This window comes from Chiloscyllium punctatum, chromosome 30, assembly GCF_047496795.1.
Source record: "Chiloscyllium punctatum isolate Juve2018m chromosome 30, sChiPun1.3, whole genome shotgun sequence".
Taxonomy (NCBI): Eukaryota; Metazoa; Chordata; class Chondrichthyes; order Orectolobiformes; family Hemiscylliidae; genus Chiloscyllium; species Chiloscyllium punctatum.
Window position 1 is genome coordinate 648151 of NC_092768.1, and position 21974 is coordinate 670124.

General features: G+C 50.2%; 12 non-coding genes across 12 annotated transcripts; all 12 read left to right on the forward strand.

Moving 5' to 3' along the window:
* Positions 1 to 1618: 1618 nt before the first annotated feature.
* On the forward strand, positions 1619 to 1690 carry trnad-guc (transfer RNA aspartic acid (anticodon GUC)). Its single transcript has one exon. It is a non-coding gene; the product is annotated as a tRNA-Asp (tRNA).
* A 1758-nt stretch (positions 1691 to 3448) lies between these two features.
* Positions 3449 to 3520, forward strand: trnad-guc (transfer RNA aspartic acid (anticodon GUC)). Its single transcript has one exon. It is a non-coding gene; the product is annotated as a tRNA-Asp (tRNA).
* Positions 3521 to 5269: 1749 nt separating this feature from the next.
* On the forward strand, positions 5270 to 5341 carry trnad-guc (transfer RNA aspartic acid (anticodon GUC)). Its single transcript has one exon. It is a non-coding gene; the product is annotated as a tRNA-Asp (tRNA).
* A 1743-nt stretch (positions 5342 to 7084) lies between these two features.
* trnad-guc (transfer RNA aspartic acid (anticodon GUC)) lies at positions 7085 to 7156 on the forward strand. Its single transcript has one exon. It is a non-coding gene; the product is annotated as a tRNA-Asp (tRNA).
* A 1746-nt stretch (positions 7157 to 8902) lies between these two features.
* On the forward strand, positions 8903 to 8974 carry trnad-guc (transfer RNA aspartic acid (anticodon GUC)). Its single transcript has one exon. It is a non-coding gene; the product is annotated as a tRNA-Asp (tRNA).
* A 1743-nt stretch (positions 8975 to 10717) lies between these two features.
* Positions 10718 to 10789, forward strand: trnad-guc (transfer RNA aspartic acid (anticodon GUC)). Its single transcript has one exon. It is a non-coding gene; the product is annotated as a tRNA-Asp (tRNA).
* Positions 10790 to 12525: 1736 nt separating this feature from the next.
* trnad-guc (transfer RNA aspartic acid (anticodon GUC)) lies at positions 12526 to 12598 on the forward strand. Its single transcript has one exon. It is a non-coding gene; the product is annotated as a tRNA-Asp (tRNA).
* Positions 12599 to 14338: 1740 nt separating this feature from the next.
* Positions 14339 to 14410, forward strand: trnad-guc (transfer RNA aspartic acid (anticodon GUC)). Its single transcript has one exon. It is a non-coding gene; the product is annotated as a tRNA-Asp (tRNA).
* Positions 14411 to 16146: 1736 nt separating this feature from the next.
* trnad-guc (transfer RNA aspartic acid (anticodon GUC)) lies at positions 16147 to 16219 on the forward strand. Its single transcript has one exon. It is a non-coding gene; the product is annotated as a tRNA-Asp (tRNA).
* A 1740-nt stretch (positions 16220 to 17959) lies between these two features.
* trnad-guc (transfer RNA aspartic acid (anticodon GUC)) lies at positions 17960 to 18031 on the forward strand. The gene has a single exon. It is a non-coding gene; the product is annotated as a tRNA-Asp (tRNA).
* A 1736-nt stretch (positions 18032 to 19767) lies between these two features.
* trnad-guc (transfer RNA aspartic acid (anticodon GUC)) lies at positions 19768 to 19839 on the forward strand. The gene has a single exon. It is a non-coding gene; the product is annotated as a tRNA-Asp (tRNA).
* Positions 19840 to 21579: 1740 nt separating this feature from the next.
* On the forward strand, positions 21580 to 21651 carry trnad-guc (transfer RNA aspartic acid (anticodon GUC)). The gene has a single exon. It is a non-coding gene; the product is annotated as a tRNA-Asp (tRNA).
* The last annotated feature ends 323 nt before the right edge of the window (positions 21652 to 21974 follow it).

A 21974-nucleotide genomic window follows, 5' to 3' on the forward strand; every position in this document is an offset into this window, starting at 1 on the left:
TGCTCTCCCTGGCCAACTTGTCCTTTCATCTACCAAGGAGATGATCATTTGAGACTTCCTCCTTTTTTGGCGACAAATGAAAACTGCCGTCCTCAAGAAGGCTCACCGGACCAGAAACCTTGTCTGCTTTCTTCCCCTTCCCCCACCCCCACTCCAGATGCTGACTTGCTCCAGCAATTTCTGTTTCCCACTCTGATTTTGTTGTCACTTCGTCCCGTCAGTGGGCATATAACTCGCACGCAAACGGCGTGCAAATTAAAACCTTTAAGCAACCGGTAGCGACAAATGACAGTGAGCTTTCCCCTCTCCCTCGCTCCAATCAAAAAGGGGTCAGACCCCTCAGAGTTTGGACCCGATCCTGCCATTAAGGTGATGCAACACCATCCCCTGCTGCTGGCAGACTGTACTACACCCACAGTGGAAAGTCAAAGTCATCTGAGTGGCATCGTCTGCTCTTCTCGATAGAAGGACAAAGCCCAGTGGCTGGGTTAACATGAAGGTCAACACAGAGGCAAGCTTGAGAAAGCACGTGCAGGTACTCAACCTACACTGTTGGCATCATAGGAGCACCACAGTGTGGAAGCAGGCCATTCACACTGACCCTTCTGAAGAGAAACCCATGCAGATCCATGCTTGGTACTGAGGGATCCCAGCAAAAGTTCACCGGTTCCCAATGTTGGGGACGTCCAGAACCAGGGGTGACAGTCTCCGAACGAAGGGCAAGCGATTCAGGAAGAATTTTTCTCTCAGAGAGTGGTGAACCTGTGGACTTGTCTCCCACAGGAAGATGCGGCTATGCCGGTTTGTGAGATACACTCAAGAGGGAGCCGGACGTAGACCTTGCAGCTAAAGGGATCCAGGGGTACGGAGAGGAAGCTGGAGTGCTTACTGAAATTACATGTTCAATCGTGATCACATTGAACGGTGGCGGTGTCTTGAAGGGCTGAATGGAACAAGTGAGGACTGCAGTTGCTGGAAATCAGAGTCTCGATCAGTGTGGCGCTGGAAACGCGAAGCAAGTCAGGCAGCATCCTGATTTTCCTGCTCCTCGGATTCTGCCTGACTTGAAGGGCTGAATGGCCTACTCCTGCACTTAATTTCTACGTTTCGATGTTAAATGCATGGCTGAGAGATCTGATGCAGCGTACAGTAAAGTCACCCCACCGTCCTCCGGGAGCACTGCTCTCTGATGAGGAAGCGATTGATGGGTGGTAGTAGAACCTGAGGGGACGAGCTTGAAAAAGGGAAGCTTTCGTGCTGAGTCCATTTGGCAGTGGGAATTGAAGCCAGGCTGTTGGATTTGTGCTGTCGTACACAAATCAGTTTGTTAGAAGCAGGTCATGGGAGAGCGCGCGTGGATCAGCAGCAGACGAAGTTTAACGCAGACGGTAGGGCACAACGAAAAGGCTGTTTTACAGCAGCAGCAGCAGCAGCGGCGGATTACTTGAAAGAAAGATAGTCGAATAATAAAACATGAAAACAACAATAACTATTCTCTTAATCATCTCCACAGAGGTAGAAGATGATCTAAAGGAGAACTCAAATTGACAACAAAATCCAAATTTCACATAAGAACATTCTACCTAATATGGATGCGACAGAGTGCGCTGTCGTCCAATCCTCGGTAGTATAGTGGTTAGTATCCCCGCCTGTCACGCGGGAGACCGGGGTTCAATTCCCCGCCGGGGAGTCTGCGGCATTTTGAGAGGCCAGCTCCATATCTCAATGCAGGAGTGCCGATTTCAAGTCCCATGCGTTCCCAGGGCGGAGCGGTCTGCTCTTGTCAACAAACAAAACCTACGATACTCTCCATTCTGCTCTCCCTGGCCAACTTGTCCTTTCATCTACCAAGGAGATGATCATTTGAGACTTGATCATTTGAGACTTCCTCATTTTTTGGCGACAAATGAAAACTGCCGTCCTCAAGAAGGCTCACCGGACCAGAAACCTTGTCTGCTTTCTTCCCCTTCCCCCACCCCCACTCCAGATGCTGACTTGCTCCAGCAATTTCTGTTTCCCACTCTGATTTTGTTGTCACTTCGTCCCGTCAGTGGGCATATAACTCGCACGCAAACGGCGTGCAAATTAAAACCTTTAAGCAACCGGTAGCGACAAATGACAGTGAGCTTTCCCCTCTCCCTCGCTCCAATCAAAAAGGGGTCAGACCCCTCAGAGTTTGGACCCGATCCTGCCATTAAGGTGATGCAACACCATCCCCTGCTGCTGGCAGACTGTACTACACCCACAGTGGAAAGTCAAAGTCATCTGAGTGGCATCGTCTGCTCTTCTCGATAGAAGGACAAAGCCCAGTGGCTGGGTTAACATGAAGGTCAACACAGAGGCAAGCTTGAGAAAGCACGTGCAGGTACTCAACCTACACTGTTGGCATCATAGGAGCACCACAGTGTGGAAGCAGGCCATTCACACTGACCCTTCTGAAGAGAAACCCATGCAGATCCATGCTTGGTACTGAGGGATCCCAGCAAAAGTTCACCGGTTCCCAATGTTGGGGACGTCCAGAACCAGGGGTGACAGTCTCCGAACGAAGGGCAAGCGATTCAGGAAGAATTTTTCTCTCAGAGAGTGGTGAACCTGTGGACTTGTCTCCCACAGGAAGATGCGGCTATGCCGGTTTGTGAGATACACTCAAGAGGGAGCCGGACGTAGACCTTGCAGCTAAAGGGATCCAGGGGTACGGAGAGGAAGCTGGAGTGCTTACTGAAATTACATGTTCAATCGTGATCACATTGAACGGTGGCGGTGTCTTGAAGGGCTGAATGGAACAAGTGAGGACTGCAGTTGCTGGAAATCAGAGTCTCGATCAGTGTGGCGCTGGAAACGCGAAGCAAGTCAGGCAGCATCCTGATTTTCCTGCTCCTCGGATTCTGCCTGACTTGAAGGGCTGAATGGCCTACTCCTGCACTTAATTTCTACGTTTCGATGTTAAATGCATGGCTGAGAGATCTGATGCAGCGTACAGTAAAGTCACCCCACCGTCCTCCGGGAGCACTGCTCTCTGATGAGGAAGCGATTGATGGGTGGTAGTAGAACCTGAGGGGACGAGCTTGAAAAAGGGAAGCTTTCGTGCTGAGTCCATTTGGCAGTGGGAATTGAAGCCAGGCTGTTGGATTTGTGCTGTCGTACACAAATCAGTTTGTTAGAAGCAGGTAATGGGAGAGCGCGCGTGGATCAGCAGCAGACGAAGTTTAACGCAGACGGTAGGGCACAACGAAAAGGCTGTTTTACAGCAGCAGCAGCAGCAGCGGCGGATTACTTGAAAGAAAGATAGTCGAATAATAAAACATGAAAACAACAATAACTATTCTCTTAATCATCTCCACAGAGGTAGAAGATGATCTAAAGGAGAACTCAAATTGACAACAAAATCCAAATTTCACATAAGAACATTCTACCTAATACGGATGCGACAGAGTGCGCTGTCGTCCAATCCTCGGTAGTATAGTGGTTAGTATCCCCGCCTGTCACGCGGGAGACCGGGGTTCAATTCCCCGCCGGGGAGTCTGCGGCATTTTGAGAGGCCAGCTCCATATCTCAATGCAGGAGTGCCGATTTCAAGTCCCATGCGTTCCCAGGGCGGAGCGGTCTGCTCTTGTCAACAAACAAAACCTACGATACTCTCCATTCTGCTCTCCCTGGCCAACTTGTCCTTTCATCTACCAAGGAGATGATCATTTGAGACTTCCTCATTTTTTGGCGACAAATGAAAACTGCCGTCCTCAAGAAGGCTCACCGGACCAGAAACCTTGTCTGCTTTCTTCCCCTTCCCCCACCCCCACTCCAGATGCTGACTTGCTCCAGCAATTTCTGTTTCCCACTCTGATTTTGTTGTCACTTCGTCCCGTCAGTGGGCATATAACTCGCACGCAAACGGCGTGCAAATTAAAACCTTTAAGCAACCGGTAGCGACAAATGACAGTGAGCTTTCCCCTCTCCCTCGCTCCAATCAAAAAGGGGTCAGACCCCTCAGAGTTTGGACCCGATCCTGCCATTAAGGTGATGCAACACCATCCCCTGCTGCTGGCAGACTGTACTACACCCACAGTGGAAAGTCAAAGTCATCTGAGTGGCATCGTCTGCTCTTCTCGATAGAAGGACAAAGCTCAGTGGCTGGGTTAACATGAAGGTCAACACAGAGGCAAGCTTGAGAAAGCACGTGCAGGTACTCAACCTACACTGTTGGCATCATAGGAGCACCACAGTGTGGAAGCAGGCCATTCACACTGACCCTTCTGAAGAGAAACCCATGCAGATCCATGCTTGGTACTGAGGGATCCCAGCAAAAGTTCACCGGTTCCCAATGTTGGGGACGTCCAGAACCAGGGGTGACAGTCTCCGAACGAAGGGCAAGCGATTCAGGAAGAATTTTTCTCTCAGAGAGTGGTGAACCTGTGGACTTGTCTCCCACAGGAAGATGCGGCTATGCCGGTTTGTGAGATACACTCAAGAGGGAGCCGGACGTAGACCTTGCAGCTAAAGGGATCCAGGGGTACGGAGAGGAAGCTGGAGTGCTTACTGAAATTACATGTTCAATCGTGATCACATTGAACGGTGGCGGTGTCTTGAAGGGCTGAATGGAACAAGTGAGGACTGCAGTTGCTGGAAATCAGAGTCTCGATCAGTGTGGCGCTGGAAACGCGAAGCAAGTCAGGCAGCATCCTGATTTTCCTGCTCCTCGGATTCTGCCTGACTTGAAGGGCTGAATGGCCTACTCCTGCACTTAATTTCTACGTTTCGATGTTAAATGCATGGCTGAGAGATCTGATGCAGCGTACAGTAAAGTCACCCCACCGTCCTCCGGGAGCACTGCTCTCTGATGAGGAAGCGATTGATGGGTGGTAGTAGAACCTGAGGGGACGAGCTTGAAAAAGGGAAGCTTTCGTGCTGAGTCCATTTGGCAGTGGGAATTGAAGCCAGGCTGTTGGATTTGTGCTGTCGTACACAAATCAGTTTGTTAGAAGCAGGTAATGGGAGAGCGCGCGTGGATCAGCAGCAGACGAAGTTTAACGCAGACGGTAGGGCACAACGAAAAGGCTGTTTTACAGCAGCAGCAGCAGCAGCAGCGGCGGCGGATTACTTGAAAGAAAGATAGTCGAATAATAAAACATGAAAACAACAATAACTATTCTCTTAATCATCTCCACAGAGGTAGAAGATGATCTAAAGGAGAACTCAAATTGACAACAAAATCCAAATTTCACATAAGAACATTCTACCTAATACGGATGCGACAGAGCGCGCTGTCGTCCAATCCTCGGTAGTATAGTGGTTAGTATCCCCGCCTGTCACGCGGGAGACCGGGGTTCAATTCCCCGCCGGGGAGTCTGCGGCATTTTGAGAGGCCAGCTCCATATCTCAATGCAGGAGTGCCGATTTCAATTCCCATGCGTTCCCAGGGCCGAGCGGTCTGCTCTTGTCAACAAACAAAACCTACGATACTCTCCATTCTGCTCTCCCTGGCCAACTTGTCCTTTCATCTACCAAGGAGATGATCATTTGAGACTTCCTCATTTTTTGGCGACAAATGAAAACTGCCGTCCTCAAGAAGGCTCACCGGACCAGAAACCTTGTCTGCTTTCTTCCCCTTCCCCCACCCCCACTCCAGATGCTGACTTGCTCCAGCAATTTCTGTTTCCCACTCTGATTTTGTTGTCACTTCGTCCCGTCAGTGGGCATATAACTCGCACGCAAACGGCGTGCAAATTAAAACCTTTAAGCAACCGGTAGCGACAAATGACAGTGAGCTTTCCCCTCTCCCTCGCTCCAATCAAAAAGGGGTCAGACCCCTCAGAGTTTGGACCCGATCCTGCCATCAAGGTGATGCAACACCATCCCCTGCTGCTGGCAGACTGTACTACACCCACAGTGGAAAGTCAAAGTCATCTGAGTGGCATCGTCTGCTCTTCTCGATAGAAGGACAAAGCCCAGTGGCTGGGTTAACATGAAGGTCAACACAGAGGCAAGCTTGAGAAAGCACGTGCAGGTACTCAACCTACACTGTTGGCATCATAGGAGCACCACAGTGTGGAAGCAGGCCATTCACACTGACCCTTCTGAAGAGAAACCCATGCAGATCCATGCTTGGTACTGAGGGATCCCAGCAAAAGTTCACCGGTTCCCAATGTTGGGGACGTCCAGAACCAGGGGTGACAGTCTCCGAACGAAGGGCAAGCGATTCAGGAAGAATTTTTCTCTCAGAGAGTGGTGAACCTGTGGACTTGTCTCCCACAGGAAGATGCGGCTATGCCGGTTTGTGAGATACACTCAAGAGGGAGCCGGACGTAGACCTTGCAGCTAAAGGGATCCAGGGGTACGGAGAGGAAGCTGGAGTGCTTACTGAAATTACATGTTCAATCGTGATCACATTGAACGGTGGCGGTGTCTTGAAGGGCTGAATGGAACAAGTGAGGACTGCAGTTGCTGGAAATCAGAGTCTCGATCAGTGTGGCGCTGGAAACGCGAAGCAAGTCAGGCAGCATCCTGATTTTCCTGCTCCTCGGATTCTGCCTGACTTGAAGGGCTGAATGGCCTACTCCTGCACTTAATTTCTACGTTTCGATGTTAAATGCATGGCTGAGAGATCTGATGCAGCGTACAGTAAAGTCACCCCACCGTCCTCCGGGAGCACTGCTCTCTGATGAGGAAGCGATTGATGGGTGGTAGTAGAACCTGAGGGGACGAGCTTGAAAAAGGGAAGCTTTCGTGCTGAGTCCATTTGGCAGTGGGAATTGAAGCCAGGCTGTTGGATTTGTGCTGTCGTACACAAATCAGTTTGTTAGAAGCAGGTAATGGGAGAGCGCGCGTGGATCAGCAGCAGACGAAGTTTAACGCAGACGGTAGGGCACAACGAAAAGGCTGTTTTACAGCAGCAGCAGCAGCAGCGGCGGATTACTTGAAAGAAAGATAGTCGAATAATAAAACATGAAAACAACAATAACTATTCTCTTAATCATCTCCACAGAGGTAGAAGATGATCTAAAGGAGAACTCAAATTGACAACAAAATCCAAATTTCACATAAGAACATTCTACCTAATACGGATGCGACAGAGTGCGCTGTCGTCCAATCCTCGGTAGTATAGTGGTTAGTATCCCCGCCTGTCACGCGGGAGACCGGGGTTCAATTCCCCGCCGGGGAGTCTGCGGCATTTTGAGAGGCCAGCTCCATATCTCAATGCAGGAGTGCCGATTTCAATTCCCATGCGTTCCCAGGGCCGAGCGGTCTGCTCTTGTCAACAAACAAAACCTACGATACTCTCCATTCTGCTCTCCCTGGCCAACTTGTCCTTTCATCTACCAAGGAGATGATCATTTGAGACTTCCTCATTTTTTGGCGACAAATGAAAACTGCCGTCCTCAAGAAGGCTCACCGGACCAGAAACCTTGTCTGCTTTCTTCCCCTTCCCCCACCCCCACTCCAGATGCTGACTTGCTCCAGCAATTTCTGTTTCCCACTCTGATTTTGTTGTCACTTCGTCCCGTCAGTGGGCATATAACTCGCACGCAAACGGCGTGCAAATTAAAACCTTTAAGCAACCGGTAGCGACAAATGACAGTGAGCTTTCCCCTCTCCCTCGCTCCAATCAAAAAGGGGTCAGACCCCTCAGAGTTTGGACCCGATCCTGCCATCAAGGTGATGCAACACCATCCCCTGCTGCTGGCAGACTGTACTACACCCACAGTGGAAAGTCAAAGTCATCTGAGTGGCATCGTCTGCTCTTCTCGATAGAAGGACAAAGCCCAGTGGCTGGGTTAACATGAAGGTCAACACAGAGGCAAGCTTGAGAAAGCACGTGCAGGTACTCAACCTACACTGTTGGCATCATAGGAGCACCACAGTGTGGAAGCAGGCCATTCACACTGACCCTTCTGAAGAGAAACCCATGCAGATCCATGCTTGGTACTGAGGGATCCCAGCAAAAGTTCACCGGTTCCCAATGTTGGGGACGTCCAGAACCAGGGGTGACAGTCTCCGAACGAAGGGCAAGCGATTCAGGAAGAATTTTTCTCTCAGAGAGTGGTGAACCTGTGGACTTGTCTCCCACAGGAAGATGCGGCTATGCCGGTTTGTGAGATACACTCAAGAGGGAGCCGGACGTAGACCTTGCAGCTAAAGGGATCCAGGGGTACGGAGAGGAAGCTGGAGTGCTTACTGAAATTACATGTTCAATCGTGATCACATTGAACGGTGGCGGTGTCTTGAAGGGCTGAATGGAACAAGTGAGGACTGCAGTTGCTGGAAATCAGAGTCTCGATCAGTGTGGCGCTGGAAACGCGAAGCAAGTCAGGCAGCATCCTGATTTTCCTGCTCCTCGGATTCTGCCTGACTTGAAGGGCTGAATGGCCTACTCCTGCACTTAATTTCTACGTTTCGATGTTAAATGCATGGCTGAGAGATCTGATGCAGCGTACAGTAAAGTCACCCCACCGTCCTCCGGGAGCACTGCTCTCTGATGAGGAAGCGATTGATGGGTGGTAGTAGAACCTGAGGGGACGAGCTTGAAAAAGGGAAGCTTTCGTGCTGAGTCCATTTGGCAGTGGGAATTGAAGCCAGGCTGTTGGATTTGTGCTGTCGTACACAAATCAGTTTGTTAGAAGCAGGTCATGGGAGAGCGCGCGTGGATCAGCAGCAGACGAAGTTTAACGCAGACGGTAGGGCACAACGAAAAGGCTGTTTTACAGCAGCAGCAGCAGCAGCAGCGGCGGATTACTTGAAAGAAAGATAGTCGAATAATAAAACATGAAAACAACAATAACTATTCTCTTAATCATCTCCACAGAGGTAGAAGATGATCTAAAGGAGAACTCAAATTGACAACAAAATCCAAATTTCACATAAGAACATTCTACCTAATACGGATGCGACAGAGTGCGCTGTCGTCCAATCCTCGGTAGTATAGTGGTTAGTATCCCCGCCTGTCACGCGGGAGACCGGGGTTCAATTCCCCGCCGGGGAGTCTGCGGCATTTTGAGAGGCCAGCTCCATATCTCAATGCAGGAGTGCCGATTTCAAGTCCCATGCGTTCCCAGGGCGGAGCGGTCTGCTCTTGTCAACAAACAAAACCTACGATACTCTCCATTCTGCTCTCCCTGGCCAACTTGTCCTTTCATCTACCAAGGAGATGATCATTTGAGACTTCCTCATTTTTTGGCGACAAATGAAAACTGCCGTCCTCAAGAAGGCTCACCGGACCAGAAACCTTGTCTGCTTTCTTCCCCTTCCCCCACCCCCACTCCAGATGCTGACTTGCTCCAGCAATTTCTGTTTCCCACTCTGATTTTGTTGTCACTTCGTCCCGTCAGTGGGCATATAACTCGCACGCAAACGGCGTGCAAATTAAAACCTTTAAGCAACCGGTAGCGACAAATGACAGTGAGCTTTCCCCTCTCCCTCGCTCCAATCAAAAAGGGGTCAGACCCCTCAGAGTTTGGACCCGATCCTGCCATTAAGGTGATGCAACACCATCCCCTGCTGCTGGCAGACTGTACTACACCCACAGTGGAAAGTCAAAGTCATCTGAGTGGCATCGTCTGCTCTTCTCGATAGAAGGACAAAGCCCAGTGGCTGGGTTAACATGAAGGTCAACACAGAGGCAAGCTTGAGAAAGCACGTGCAGGTACTCAACCTACACTGTTGGCATCATAGGAGCACCACAGTGTGGAAGCAGGCCATTCACACTGACCCTTCTGAAGAGAAACCCATGCAGATCCATGCTTGGTACTGAGGGATCCCAGCAAAAGTTCACCGGTTCCCAATGTTGGGGACGTCCAGAACCAGGGGTGACAGTCTCCGAACGAAGGGCAAGCGATTCAGGAAGAATTTTTCTCTCAGAGAGTGGTGAACCTGTGGACTTGTCTCCCACAGGAAGATGCGGCTATGCCGGTTTGTGAGATACACTCAAGAGGGAGCCGGACGTAGACCTTGCAGCTAAAGGGATCCAGGGGTACGGAGAGGAAGCTGGAGTGCTTACTGAAATTACATGTTCAATCGTGATCACATTGAACGGTGGCGGTGTCTTGAAGGGCTGAATGGAACAAGTGAGGACTGCAGTTGCTGGAAATCAGAGTCTCGATCAGTGTGGCGCTGGAAACGCGAAGCAAGTCAGGCAGCATCCTGATTTTCCTGCTCCTCGGATTCTGCCTGACTTGAAGGGCTGAATGGCCTACTCCTGCACTTAATTTCTACGTTTCGATGTTAAATGCATGGCTGAGAGATCTGATGCAGCGTACAGTAAAGTCACCCCACCGTCCTCCGGGAGCACTGCTCTCTGATGAGGAAGCGATTGATGGGTGGTAGTAGAACCTGAGGGGACGAGCTTGAAAAAGGGAAGCTTTCGTGCTGAGTCCATTTGGCAGTGGGAATTGAAGCCAGGCTGTTGGATTTGTGCTGTCGTACACAAATCAGTTTGTTAGAAGCAGGTAATGGGAGAGCGCGCGTGGATCAGCAGCAGACGAAGTTTAACGCAGACGGTAGGGCACAACGAAAAGGCTGTTTTACAGCAGCAGCAGCAGCGGCGGCGGATTACTTGAAAGAAAGATAGTCGAATAATAAAACATGAAAACAACAATAACTATTCTCTTAATCATCTCCACAGAGGTAGAAGATGATCTAAAGGAGAACTCAAATTGACAACAAAATCCAAATTTCACATAAGAACATTCTACCTAATACGGATGCGACAGAGCGCGCTGTCGTCCAATCCTCGGTAGTATAGTGGTTAGTATCCCCGCCTGTCACGCGGGAGACCGGGGTTCAATTCCCCGCCGGGGAGTCTGCGGCATTTTGCGAGGCCAGCTCCATATCTCAATGCAGGAGTGCCGATTTCAATTCCCATGCGTTCCCAGGGCCGAGCGGTCTGCTCTTGTCAACAAACAAAACCTACGATACTCTCCATTCTGCTCTCCCTGGCCAACTGTCCTTTCATCTACCAAGGAGATGATCATTTGAGACTTCCTCATTTTTTGGCGACAAATGAAAACTGCCGTCCTCAAGAAGGCTCACCGGACCAGAAACCTTGTCTGCTTTCTTCCCCTTCCCCCACCCCCACTCCAGATGCTGACTTGCTCCAGCAATTTCTGTTTCCCACTCTGATTTTGTTGTCACTTCGTCCCGTCAGTGGGCATATAACTCGCACGCAAACGGCGTGCAAATTAAAACCTTTAAGCAACCGGTAGCGACAAATGACAGTGAGCTTTCCCCTCTCCCTCGCTCCAATCAAAAAGGGGTCAGACCCCTCAGAGTTTGGACCCGATCCTGCCATCAAGGTGATGCAACACCATCCCCTGCTGCTGGCAGACTGTACTACACCCACAGTGGAAAGTCAAAGTCATCTGAGTGGCATCGTCTGCTCTTCTCGATAGAAGGACAAAGCCCAGTGGCTGGGTTAACATGAAGGTCAACACAGAGGCAAGCTTGAGAAAGCACGTGCAGGTACTCAACCTACACTGTTGGCATCATAGGAGCACCACAGTGTGGAAGCAGGCCATTCACACTGACCCTTCTGAAGAGAAACCCATGCAGATCCATGCTTGGTACTGAGGGATCCCAGCAAAAGTTCACCGGTTCCCAATGTTGGGGACGTCCAGAACCAGGGGTGACAGTCTCCGAACGAAGGGCAAGCGATTCAGGAAGAATTTTTCTCTCAGAGAGTGGTGAACCTGTGGACTTGTCTCCCACAGGAAGATGCGGCTATGCCGGTTTGTGAGATACACTCAAGAGGGAGCCGGACGTAGACCTTGCAGCTAAAGGGATCCAGGGGTACGGAGAGGAAGCTGGAGTGCTTACTGAAATTACATGTTCAATCGTGATCACATTGAACGGTGGCAGTGTCTTGAAGGGCTGAATGGAACAAGTGAGGACTGCAGTTGCTGGAAATCAGAGTCTCGATCAGTGTGGCGCTGGAAACGCGAAGCAAGTCAGGCAGCATCCTGATTTTCCTGCTCCTCGGATTCTGCCTGACTTGAAGGGCTGAATGGCCTACTCCTGCACTTAATTTCTACGTTTCGATGTTAAATGCATGGCTGAGAGATCTGATGCAGCGTACAGTAAAGTCACCCCACCGTCCTCCGGGAGCACTGCTCCCTGATGAGGAAGCGATTGATGGGTGGTAGTAGAACCTGAGGGGACGAGCTTGAAAAAGGGAAGCTTTCGTGCTGAGTCCATTTGGCAGTGGGAATTGAAGCCAGGCTGTTGGATTTGTGCTGTCGTACACAAATCAGTTTGTTAGAAGCAGGTAATGGGAGAGCGCGCGTGGATCAGCAGCAGACGAAGTTTAACGCAGACGGTAGGGCACAACGAAAAGGCTGTTTTACAGCAGCAGCAGCGGCGGATTACTTGAAAGAAAGATAGTCGAATAATAAAACATGAAAACAACAATAACTATTCTCTTAATCATCTCCACAGAGGTAGAAGATGATCTAAAGGAGAACTCAAATTGACAACAAAATCCAAATTTCACATAAGAACATTCTACCTAATACGGATGCGACAGAGTGCGCTGTCGTCCAATCCTCGGTAGTATAGTGGTTAGTATCCCCGCCTGTCACGCGGGAGACCGGGGGTTCAATTCCCCGCCGGGGAGTCTGCGGCATTTTGAGAGGCCAGCTCCATATCTCAATGCAGGAGTGCCGATTTCAAGTCCCATGCGTTCCCAGGGCGGAGCGGTCTGCTCTTGTCAACAAACAAAACCTACGATACTCTCCATTCTGCTCTCCCTGGCCAACTTGTCCTTTCATCTACCAAGGAGATGATCATTTGAGACTTCCTCATTTTTTGGCGACAAATGAAAACTGCCGTCCTCAAGAAGGCTCACCGGACCAGAAACCTTGTCTGCTTTCTTCCCCTTCCCCCACCCCCACTCCAGATGCTGACTTGCTCCAGCAATTTTTGTTTCCCACTCTGATTTTGTTGTCACTTCGTCCCGTCAGTGGGCATATAACTCGCACGCAAACGGCGTGCAAATTAAAACCTTTAAGCAACCGGTAGCGACAAATGACAGTGAGCTTTCCCCTCTCCCTCGCTCCAATCAAAAAGGGGTCAGACCCCTCAGAGTTTGGACCCGATCCTGCCATTAAGGTGATGCAACACCATCCCCTGCTGCTGGCAGACTGTACTACACCCACAGTGGAAAGTCAAAGTCATCTGAGTGGCATCGTCTGCTCTTCTCGATAGAAGGACAAAGCCCAGTGGCTGGGTTAACATGAAGGTCAACACAGAGGCAAGCTTGAGAAAGCACGTGCAGGTACTCAACCTACACTGTTGGCATCATAGGAGCACCACAGTGTGGAAGCAGGCCATTCACACTGACCCTTCTGAAGAGAAACCCATGCAGATCCATGCTTGGTACTGAGGGATCCCAGCAAAAGTTCACCGGTTCCCAATGTTGGGGACGTCCAGAACCAGGGGTGACAGTCTCCGAACGAAGGGCAAGCGATTCAGGAAGAATTTTTCTCTCAGAGAGTGGTGAACCTGTGGACTTGTCTCCCACAGGAAGATGCGGCTATGCCGGTTTGTGAGATACACTCAAGAGGGAGCCGGACGTAGACCTTGCAGCTAAAGGGATCCAGGGGTACGGAGAGGAAGCTGGAGTGCTTACTGAAATTACATGTTCAATCGTGATCACATTGAACGGTGGCGGTGTCTTGAAGGGCTGAATGGAACAAGTGAGGACTGCAGTTGCTGGAAATCAGAGTCTCGATCAGTGTGGCGCTGGAAACGCGAAGCAAGTCAGGCAGCATCCTGATTTTCCTGCTCCTCGGATTCTGCCTGACTTGAAGGGCTGAATGGCCTACTCCTGCACTTAATTTCTACGTTTCGATGTTAAATGCATGGCTGAGAGATCTGATGCAGCGTACAGTAAAGTCACCCCACCGTCCTCCGGGAGCACTGCTCTCTGATGAGGAAGCGATTGATGGGTGGTAGTAGAACCTGAGGGGACGAGCTTGAAAAAGGGAAGCTTTCGTGCTGAGTCCATTTGGCAGTGGGAATTGAAGCCAGGCTGTTGGATTTGTGCTGTCGTACACAAATCAGTTTGTTAGAAGCAGGTAATGGGAGAGCGCGCGTGGATCAGCAGCAGACGAAGTTTAACGCAGACGGTAGGGCACAACGAAAAGGCTGTTTTACAGCAGCAGCAGCAGCGGCGGATTACTTGAAAGAAAGATAGTCGAATAATAAAACATGAAAACAACAATAACTATTCTCTTAATCATCTCCACAGAGGTAGAAGATGATCTAAAGGAGAACTCAAATTGACAACAAAATCCAAATTTCACATAAGAACATTCTACCTAATACGGATGCGACAGAGTGCGCTGTCGTCCAATCCTCGGTAGTATAGTGGTTAGTATCCCCGCCTGTCACGCGGGAGACCGGGGTTCAATTCCCCGCCGGGGAGTCTGCGGCATTTTGAGAGGCCAGCTCCATATCTCAATGCAGGAGTGCCGATTTCAAGTCCCATGCGTTCCCAGGGCGGAGCGGTCTGCTCTTGTCAACAAACAAAACCTACGATACTCTCCATTCTGCTCTCCCTGGCCAACTGTCCTTTCATCTACCAAGGAGATGATCATTTGAGACTTCCTCATTTTTTGGCGACAAATGAAAACTGCCGTCCTCAAGAAGGCTCACCGGACCAGAAACCTTGTCTGCTTTCTTCCCCTTCCCCCACCCCCACTCCAGATGCTGACTTGCTCCAGCAATTTCTGTTTCCCACTCTGATTTTGTTGTCACTTCGTCCCGTCAGTGGGCATATAACTCGCACGCAAACGGCGTGCAAATTAAAACCTTTAAGCAACCGGTAGCGACAAATGACAGTGAGCTTTCCCCTCTCCCTCGCTCCAATCAAAAAGGGGTCAGACCCCTCAGAGTTTGGACCCGATCCTGCCATTAAGGTGATGCAACACCATCCCCTGCTGCTGGCAGACTGTACTACACCCACAGTGGAAAGTCAAAGTCATCTGAGTGGCATCGTCTGCTCTTCTCGATAGAAGGACAAAGCCCAGTGGCTGGGTTAACATGAAGGTCAACACAGAGGCAAGCTTGAGAAAGCACGTGCAGGTACTCAACCTACACTGTTGGCATCATAGGAGCACCACAGTGTGGAAGCAGGCCATTCACACTGACCCTTCTGAAGAGAAACCCATGCAGATCCATGCTTGGTACTGAGGGATCCCAGCAAAAGTTCACCGGTTCCCAATGTTGGGGACGTCCAGAACCAGGGGTGACAGTCTCCGAACGAAGGGCAAGCGATTCAGGAAGAATTTTTCTCTCAGAGAGTGGTGAACCTGTGGACTTGTCTCCCACAGGAAGATGCGGCTATGCCGGTTTGTGAGATACACTCAAGAGGGAGCCGGACGTAGACCTTGCAGCTAAAGGGATCCAGGGGTACGGAGAGGAAGCTGGAGTGCTTACTGAAATTACATGTTCAATCGTGATCACATTGAACGGTGGCGGTGTCTTGAAGGGCTGAATGGAACAAGTGAGGACTGCAGTTGCTGGAAATCAGAGTCTCGATCAGTGTGGCGCTGGAAACGCGAAGCAAGTCAGGCAGCATCCTGATTTTCCTGCTCCTCGGATTCTGCCTGACTTGAAGGGCTGAATGGCCTACTCCTGCACTTAATTTCTACGTTTCGATGTTAAATGCATGGCTGAGAGATCTGATGCAGCGTACAGTAAAGTCACCCCACCGTCCTCCGGGAGCACTGCTCTCTGATGAGGAAGCGATTGATGGGTGGTAGTAGAACCTGAGGGGACGAGCTTGAAAAAGGGAAGCTTTCGTGCTGAGTCCATTTGGCAGTGGGAATTGAAGCCAGGCTGTTGGATTTGTGCTGTCGTACACAAATCAGTTTGTTAGAAGCAGGTAATGGGAGAGCGCGCGTGGATCAGCAGCAGACGAAGTTTAACGCAGACGGTAGGGCACAACGAAAAGGCTGTTTTACAGCAGCAGCAGCGGCGGATTACTTGAAAGAAAGATAGTCGAATAATAAAACATGAAAACAACAATAACTATTCTCTTAATCATCTCCACAGAGGTAGAAGATGATCTAAAGGAGAACTCAAATTGACAACAAAATCCAAATTTCACATAAGAACATTCTACCTAATACGGATGCGACAGAGTGCGCTGTCGTCCAATCCTCGGTAGTATAGTGGTTAGTATCCCCGCCTGTCACGCGGGAGACCGGGGGTTCAATTCCCCGCCGGGGAGTCTGCGGCATTTTGAGAGGCCAGCTCCATATCTCAATGCAGGAGTGCCGATTTCAAGTCCCATGCGTTCCCAGGGCGGAGCGGTCTGCTCTTGTCAACAAACAAAACCTACGATACTCTCCATTCTGCTCTCCCTGGCCAACTTGTCCTTTCATCTACCAAGGAGATGATCATTTGAGACTTCCTCATTTTTTGGCGACAAATGAAAACTGCCGTCCTCAAGAAGGCTCACCGGACCAGAAACCTTGTCTGCTTTCTTCCCCTTCCCCCACCCCCACTCCAGATGCTGACTTGCTCCAGCAATTTCTGTTTCCCACTCTGATTTTGTTGTCACTTCGTCCCGTCAGTGGGCATATAACTCGCACGCAAACGGCGTGCAAATTAAAACCTTTAAGCAACCGGTAGCGACAAATGACAGTGAGCTTTCCCCTCTCCCTCGCTCCAATCAAAAAGGGGTCAGACCCCTCAGAGTTTGGACCCGATCCTGCCATTAAGGTGATGCAACACCATCCCCTGCTGCTGGCAGACTGTACTACACCCACAGTGGAAAGTCAAAGTCATCTGAGTGGCATCGTCTGCTCTTCTCGATAGAAGGACAAAGCCCAGTGGCTGGGTTAACATGAAGGTCAACACAGAGGCAAGCTTGAGAAAGCACGTGCAGGTACTCAACCTACACTGTTGGCATCATAGGAGCACCACAGTGTGGAAGCAGGCCATTCACACTGACCCTTCTGAAGAGAAACCCATGCAGATCCATGCTTGGTACTGAGGGATCCCAGCAAAAGTTCACCGGTTCCCAATGTTGGGGACGTCCAGAACCAGGGGTGACAGTCTCCGAACGAAGGGCAAGCGATTCAGGAAGAATTTTTCTCTCAGAGAGTGGTGAACCTGTGGACTTGTCTCCCACAGGAAGATGCGGCTATGCCGGTTTGTGAGATACACTCAAGAGGGAGCCGGACGTAGACCTTGCAGCTAAAGGGATCCAGGGGTACGGAGAGGAAGCTGGAGTGCTTACTGAAATTACATGTTCAATCGTGATCACATTGAACGGTGGCGGTGTCTTGAAGGGCTGAATGGAACAAGTGAGGACTGCAGTTGCTGGAAATCAGAGTCTCGATCAGTGTGGCGCTGGAAACGCGAAGCAAGTCAGGCAGCATCCTGATTTTCCTGCTCCTCGGATTCTGCCTGACTTGAAGGGCTGAATGGCCTACTCCTGCACTTAATTTCTACGTTTCGATGTTAAATGCATGGCTGAGAGATCTGATGCAGCGTACAGTAAAGTCACCCCACCGTCCTCCGGGAGCACTGCTCTCTGATGAGGAAGCGATTGATGGGTGGTAGTAGAACCTGAGGGGACGAGCTTGAAAAAGGGAAGCTTTCGTGCTGAGTCCATTTGGCAGTGGGAATTGAAGCCAGGCTGTTGGATTTGTGCTGTCGTACACAAATCAGTTTGTTAGAAGCAGGTAATGGGAGAGCGCGCGTGGATCAGCAGCAGACGAAGTTTAACGCAGACGGTAGGGCACAACGAAAAGGCTGTTTTACAGCAGCAGCAGCAGCGGCGGATTACTTGAAAGAAAGATAGTCGAATAATAAAACATGAAAACAACAATAACTATTCTCTTAATCATCTCCACAGAGGTAGAAGATGATCTAAAGGAGAACTCAAATTGACAACAAAATCCAAATTTCACATAAGAACATTCTACCTAATACGGATGCGACAGAGTGCGCTGTCGTCCAATCCTCGGTAGTATAGTGGTTAGTATCCCCGCCTGTCACGCGGGAGACCGGGGTTCAATTCCCCGCCGGGGAGTCTGCGGCATTTTGAGAGGCCAGCTCCATATCTCAATGCAGGAGTGCCGATTTCAAGTCCCATGCGTTCCCAGGGCGGAGCGGTCTGCTCTTGTCAACAAACAAAACCTACGATACTCTCCATTCTGCTCTCCCTGGCCAACTGTCCTTTCATCTACCAAGGAGATGATCATTTGAGACTTCCTCATTTTTTGGCGACAAATGAAAACTGCCGTCCTCAAGAAGGCTCACCGGACCAGAAACCTTGTCTGCTTTCTTCCCCTTCCCCCACCCCCACTCCAGATGCTGACTTGCTCCAGCAATTTCTGTTTCCCACTCTGATTTTGTTGTCACTTCGTCCCGTCAGTGGGCATATAACTCGCACGCAAACGGCGTGCAAATTAAAACCTTTAAGCAACCGGTAGCGACAAATGACAGTGAGCTTTCCCCTCTCCCTCGCTCCAATCAAAAAGGGGTCAGACCCCTCAGAGTTTGGACCCGATCCTGCCATTAAGGTGATGCAACACCATCCCCTGCTGCTGGCAGACTGTACTACACCCACAGTGGAAAGTCAAAGTCATCTGAGTGGCATCGTCTGCTCTTCTCGATAGAAGGACAAAGCCCAGTGGCTGGGTTAACATGAAGGTCAACACAGAGGCAAGCTTGAGAAAGCACGTGCAGGTACTCAACCTACACTGTTGGCATCATAGGAGCACCACAGTGTGGAAGCAGGCCATTCACACTGACCCTTCTGAAGAGAAACCCATGCAGATCCAGGCTTGGTACTGAGGGATCCCAGCAAAAGTTCACCGGTTCCCAATGTTGGGGACGTCCAGAACCAGGGGTGACAGTCTCCGAACGAAGGGCAAGCGATTCAGGAAGAATTTTTCTCTCAGAGAGTGGTGAACCTGTGGACTTGTCTCCCACAGGAAGATGCGGCTATGCCGGTTTGTGAGATACACTCAAGAGGGAGCCGGACGTAGACCTTGCAGCTAAAGGGATCCAGGGGTACGGAGAGGAAGCTGGAGTGCTTACTGAAATTACATGTTCAATCGTGATCACATTGAACGGTGGCGGTGTCTTGAAGGGCTGAATGGAACAAGTGAGGACTGCAGTTGCTGGAAATCAGAGTCTCGATCAGTGTGGCGCTGGAAACGCGAAGCAAGTCAGGCAGCATCCTGATTTTCCTGCTCCTCGGATTCTGCCTGACTTGAAGGGCTGAATGGCCTACTCCTGCACTTAATTTCTACGTTTCGATGTTAAATGCATGGCTGAGAGATCTGATGCAGCGTACAGTAAAGTCACCCCACCGTCCTCCGGGAGCACTGCTCTCTGATGAGGAAGCGATTGATGGGTGGTAGTAGAACCTGAGGGGACGAGCTTGAAAAAGGGAAGCTTTCGTGCTGAGTCCATTTGGCAGTGGGAATTGAAGCCAGGCTGTTGGATTTGTGCTGTCGTACACAAATCAGTTTGTTAGAAGCAGGTAATGGGAGAGCGCGCGTGGATCAGCAGCAGACGAAGTTTAACGCAGACGGTAGGGCACAACGAAAAGGCTGTTTTACAGCAGCAGCAGCGGCGGATTACTTGAAAGAAAGATAGTCGAATAATAAAACATGAAAACAACAATAACTATTCTCTTAATCATCTCCACAGAGGTAGAAGATGATCTAAAGGAGAACTCAAATTGACAACAAAATCCAAATTTCACATAAGAACATTCTACCTAATACGGATGCGACAGAGTGCGCTGTCGTCCAATCCTCGGTAGTATAGTGGTTAGTATCCCCGCCTGTCACGCGGGAGACCGGGGTTCAATTCCCCGCCGGGGAGTCTGCGGCATTTTGAGAGGCCAGCTCCATATCTCAATGCAGGAGTGCCGATTTCAATTCCCATGCGTTCCCAGGGCGGAGCGGTCTGCTCTTGTCAACAAACAAAACCTACGATACTCTCCATTCTGCTCTCCCTGGCCAACTTGTCCTTTCATCTACCAAGGAGATGATCATTTGAGACTTCCTCATTTTTTGGCGACAAATGAAAACTGCCGTCCTCAAGAAGGCTCACCGGACCAGAAACCTTGTCTGCTTTCTTCCCCTTCCCCCACCCCCACTCCAGATGCTGACTTGCTCCAGCAATTTCTGTTTCCCACTCTGATTTTGTTGTCACTTCGTCCCGTCAGTGGGCATATAACTCGCACGCAAACGGCGTGCAAATTAAAACCTTTAAGCAACCGGTAGCGACAAATGACAGTGAGCTTTCCCCTCTCCCTCGCTCCAATCAAAAAGGGGTCAGACCCCTCAGAGTTTGGACCCGATCCTGCCATTAAGGTGATGCAACACCATCCCCTGCTGCTGGCAGACTGTACTACACCCACAGTGGAAAGTCAAAGTCATCTGAGTGGCATCGTCTGCTCTTCTCGATAGAAGCACAAAGCCCAGTGGCTGGGTTAACATGAAGGTCAACACAGAGGCAAGCTTGAGAAAGCACGTGCAGGTACTCAACCTACACTGTTGGCATCATAGGAGCAACACAGTGTGGAAGCAGGCCATTCACACTGACCCTTCTGAAGAGAAACCCATGCAGATCCATGCTTGGTACTGAGGGATCCCAGCAAAAGTTCACCGGTTCCCAATGTTGGGGACGTCCAGAACCAGGGGTCACAGTCTCCGAACGAAGGGCAAGCGATTCAGGAAGAATTTTTCTCTCAGAGAGTGGTGAACCTGTGGACTTGTCTCCCACAGGAAGATGCGGCTATGCCGGTTTGTGAGATACACTCAAGAGGGAGCCGGACGTAGACCTTGCAGCTAAAGGGATCCAGGGGTACGGAGAGGAAGCTGGAGTGCTTACTGAAATTACATGTTCAATCGTGATCACATTGAACGGTGGCGGTGTCTTGAAGGGCTGAATGGAACAAGTGAGGACTGCAGTTGCTGGAAATCAGAGTCTCGATCAGTGTGGCGCTGGAAACGCGAAGCAAGTCAGGCAGCATCCTGATTTTCCTGCTCCTCGGATTCTGCCTGACTTGAAGGGCTGAATGGCCTACTCCTGCACTTAATTTCTACGTTTCGATGTTAAATGCATGGCTGAGAGATCTGATGCAGCGTACAGTAAAGTCACCCCACCGTCCTCCGGGAGCACTGCTCTCTGATGAGGAAGCGATTGATGGGTGGTAGTAGAACCTGAGGGGACGAGCTTGAAAAAGGGAAGCTTTCGTGCTGAGTCCATTTGGCAGTGGGAATTGAAGCCAGGCTGTTGGATTTGTGCTGTCGTACACAAATCAGTTTGTTAGAAGCAGGTAATGGGAGAGCGCGCGTGGATCAGCAGCAGACGAAGTTTAACGCAGACGGTAGGGCACAACGAAAAGGCTGTTTTACAGCAGCAGCAGCAGCGGCGGATTACTTGAAAGAAAGATAGTCGAATAATAAAACATGAAAACAACAATAACTATTCTCTTAATCATCTCCACAGAGGTAGAAGATGATCTAAAGGAGAACTCAAATTGACAACAAAATCCAAATTTCACATAAGAACATTCTACCTAATACGGATGCGACAGAGTGCGCTGTCGTCCAATCCTCGGTAGTATAGTGGTTAGTATCCCCGCCTGTCACGCGGGCGACCGGGGTTCAATTCCCCGCCGGGGAGTCTGCGGCATTTTGAGAGGCCAGCTCCATATCTCAATGCAGGAGTGCCGATTTCAAGTCCCATGCGTTCCCAGGGCGGAGCGGTCTGCTCTTGTCAACAAACAAAACCTACGATACTCTCCATTCTGCTCTCCCTGGCCAACTGTCCTTTCATCTACCAAGGAGATGATCATTTGAGACTTCCTCATTTTTTGGCGACAAATGAAAACTGCCGTCCTCAAGAAGGCTCACCGGACCAGAAACCTTGTCTGCTTTCTTCCCCTTCCCCCACCCCCACTCCAGATGCTGACTTGCTCCAGCAATTTCTGTTTCCCACTCTGATTT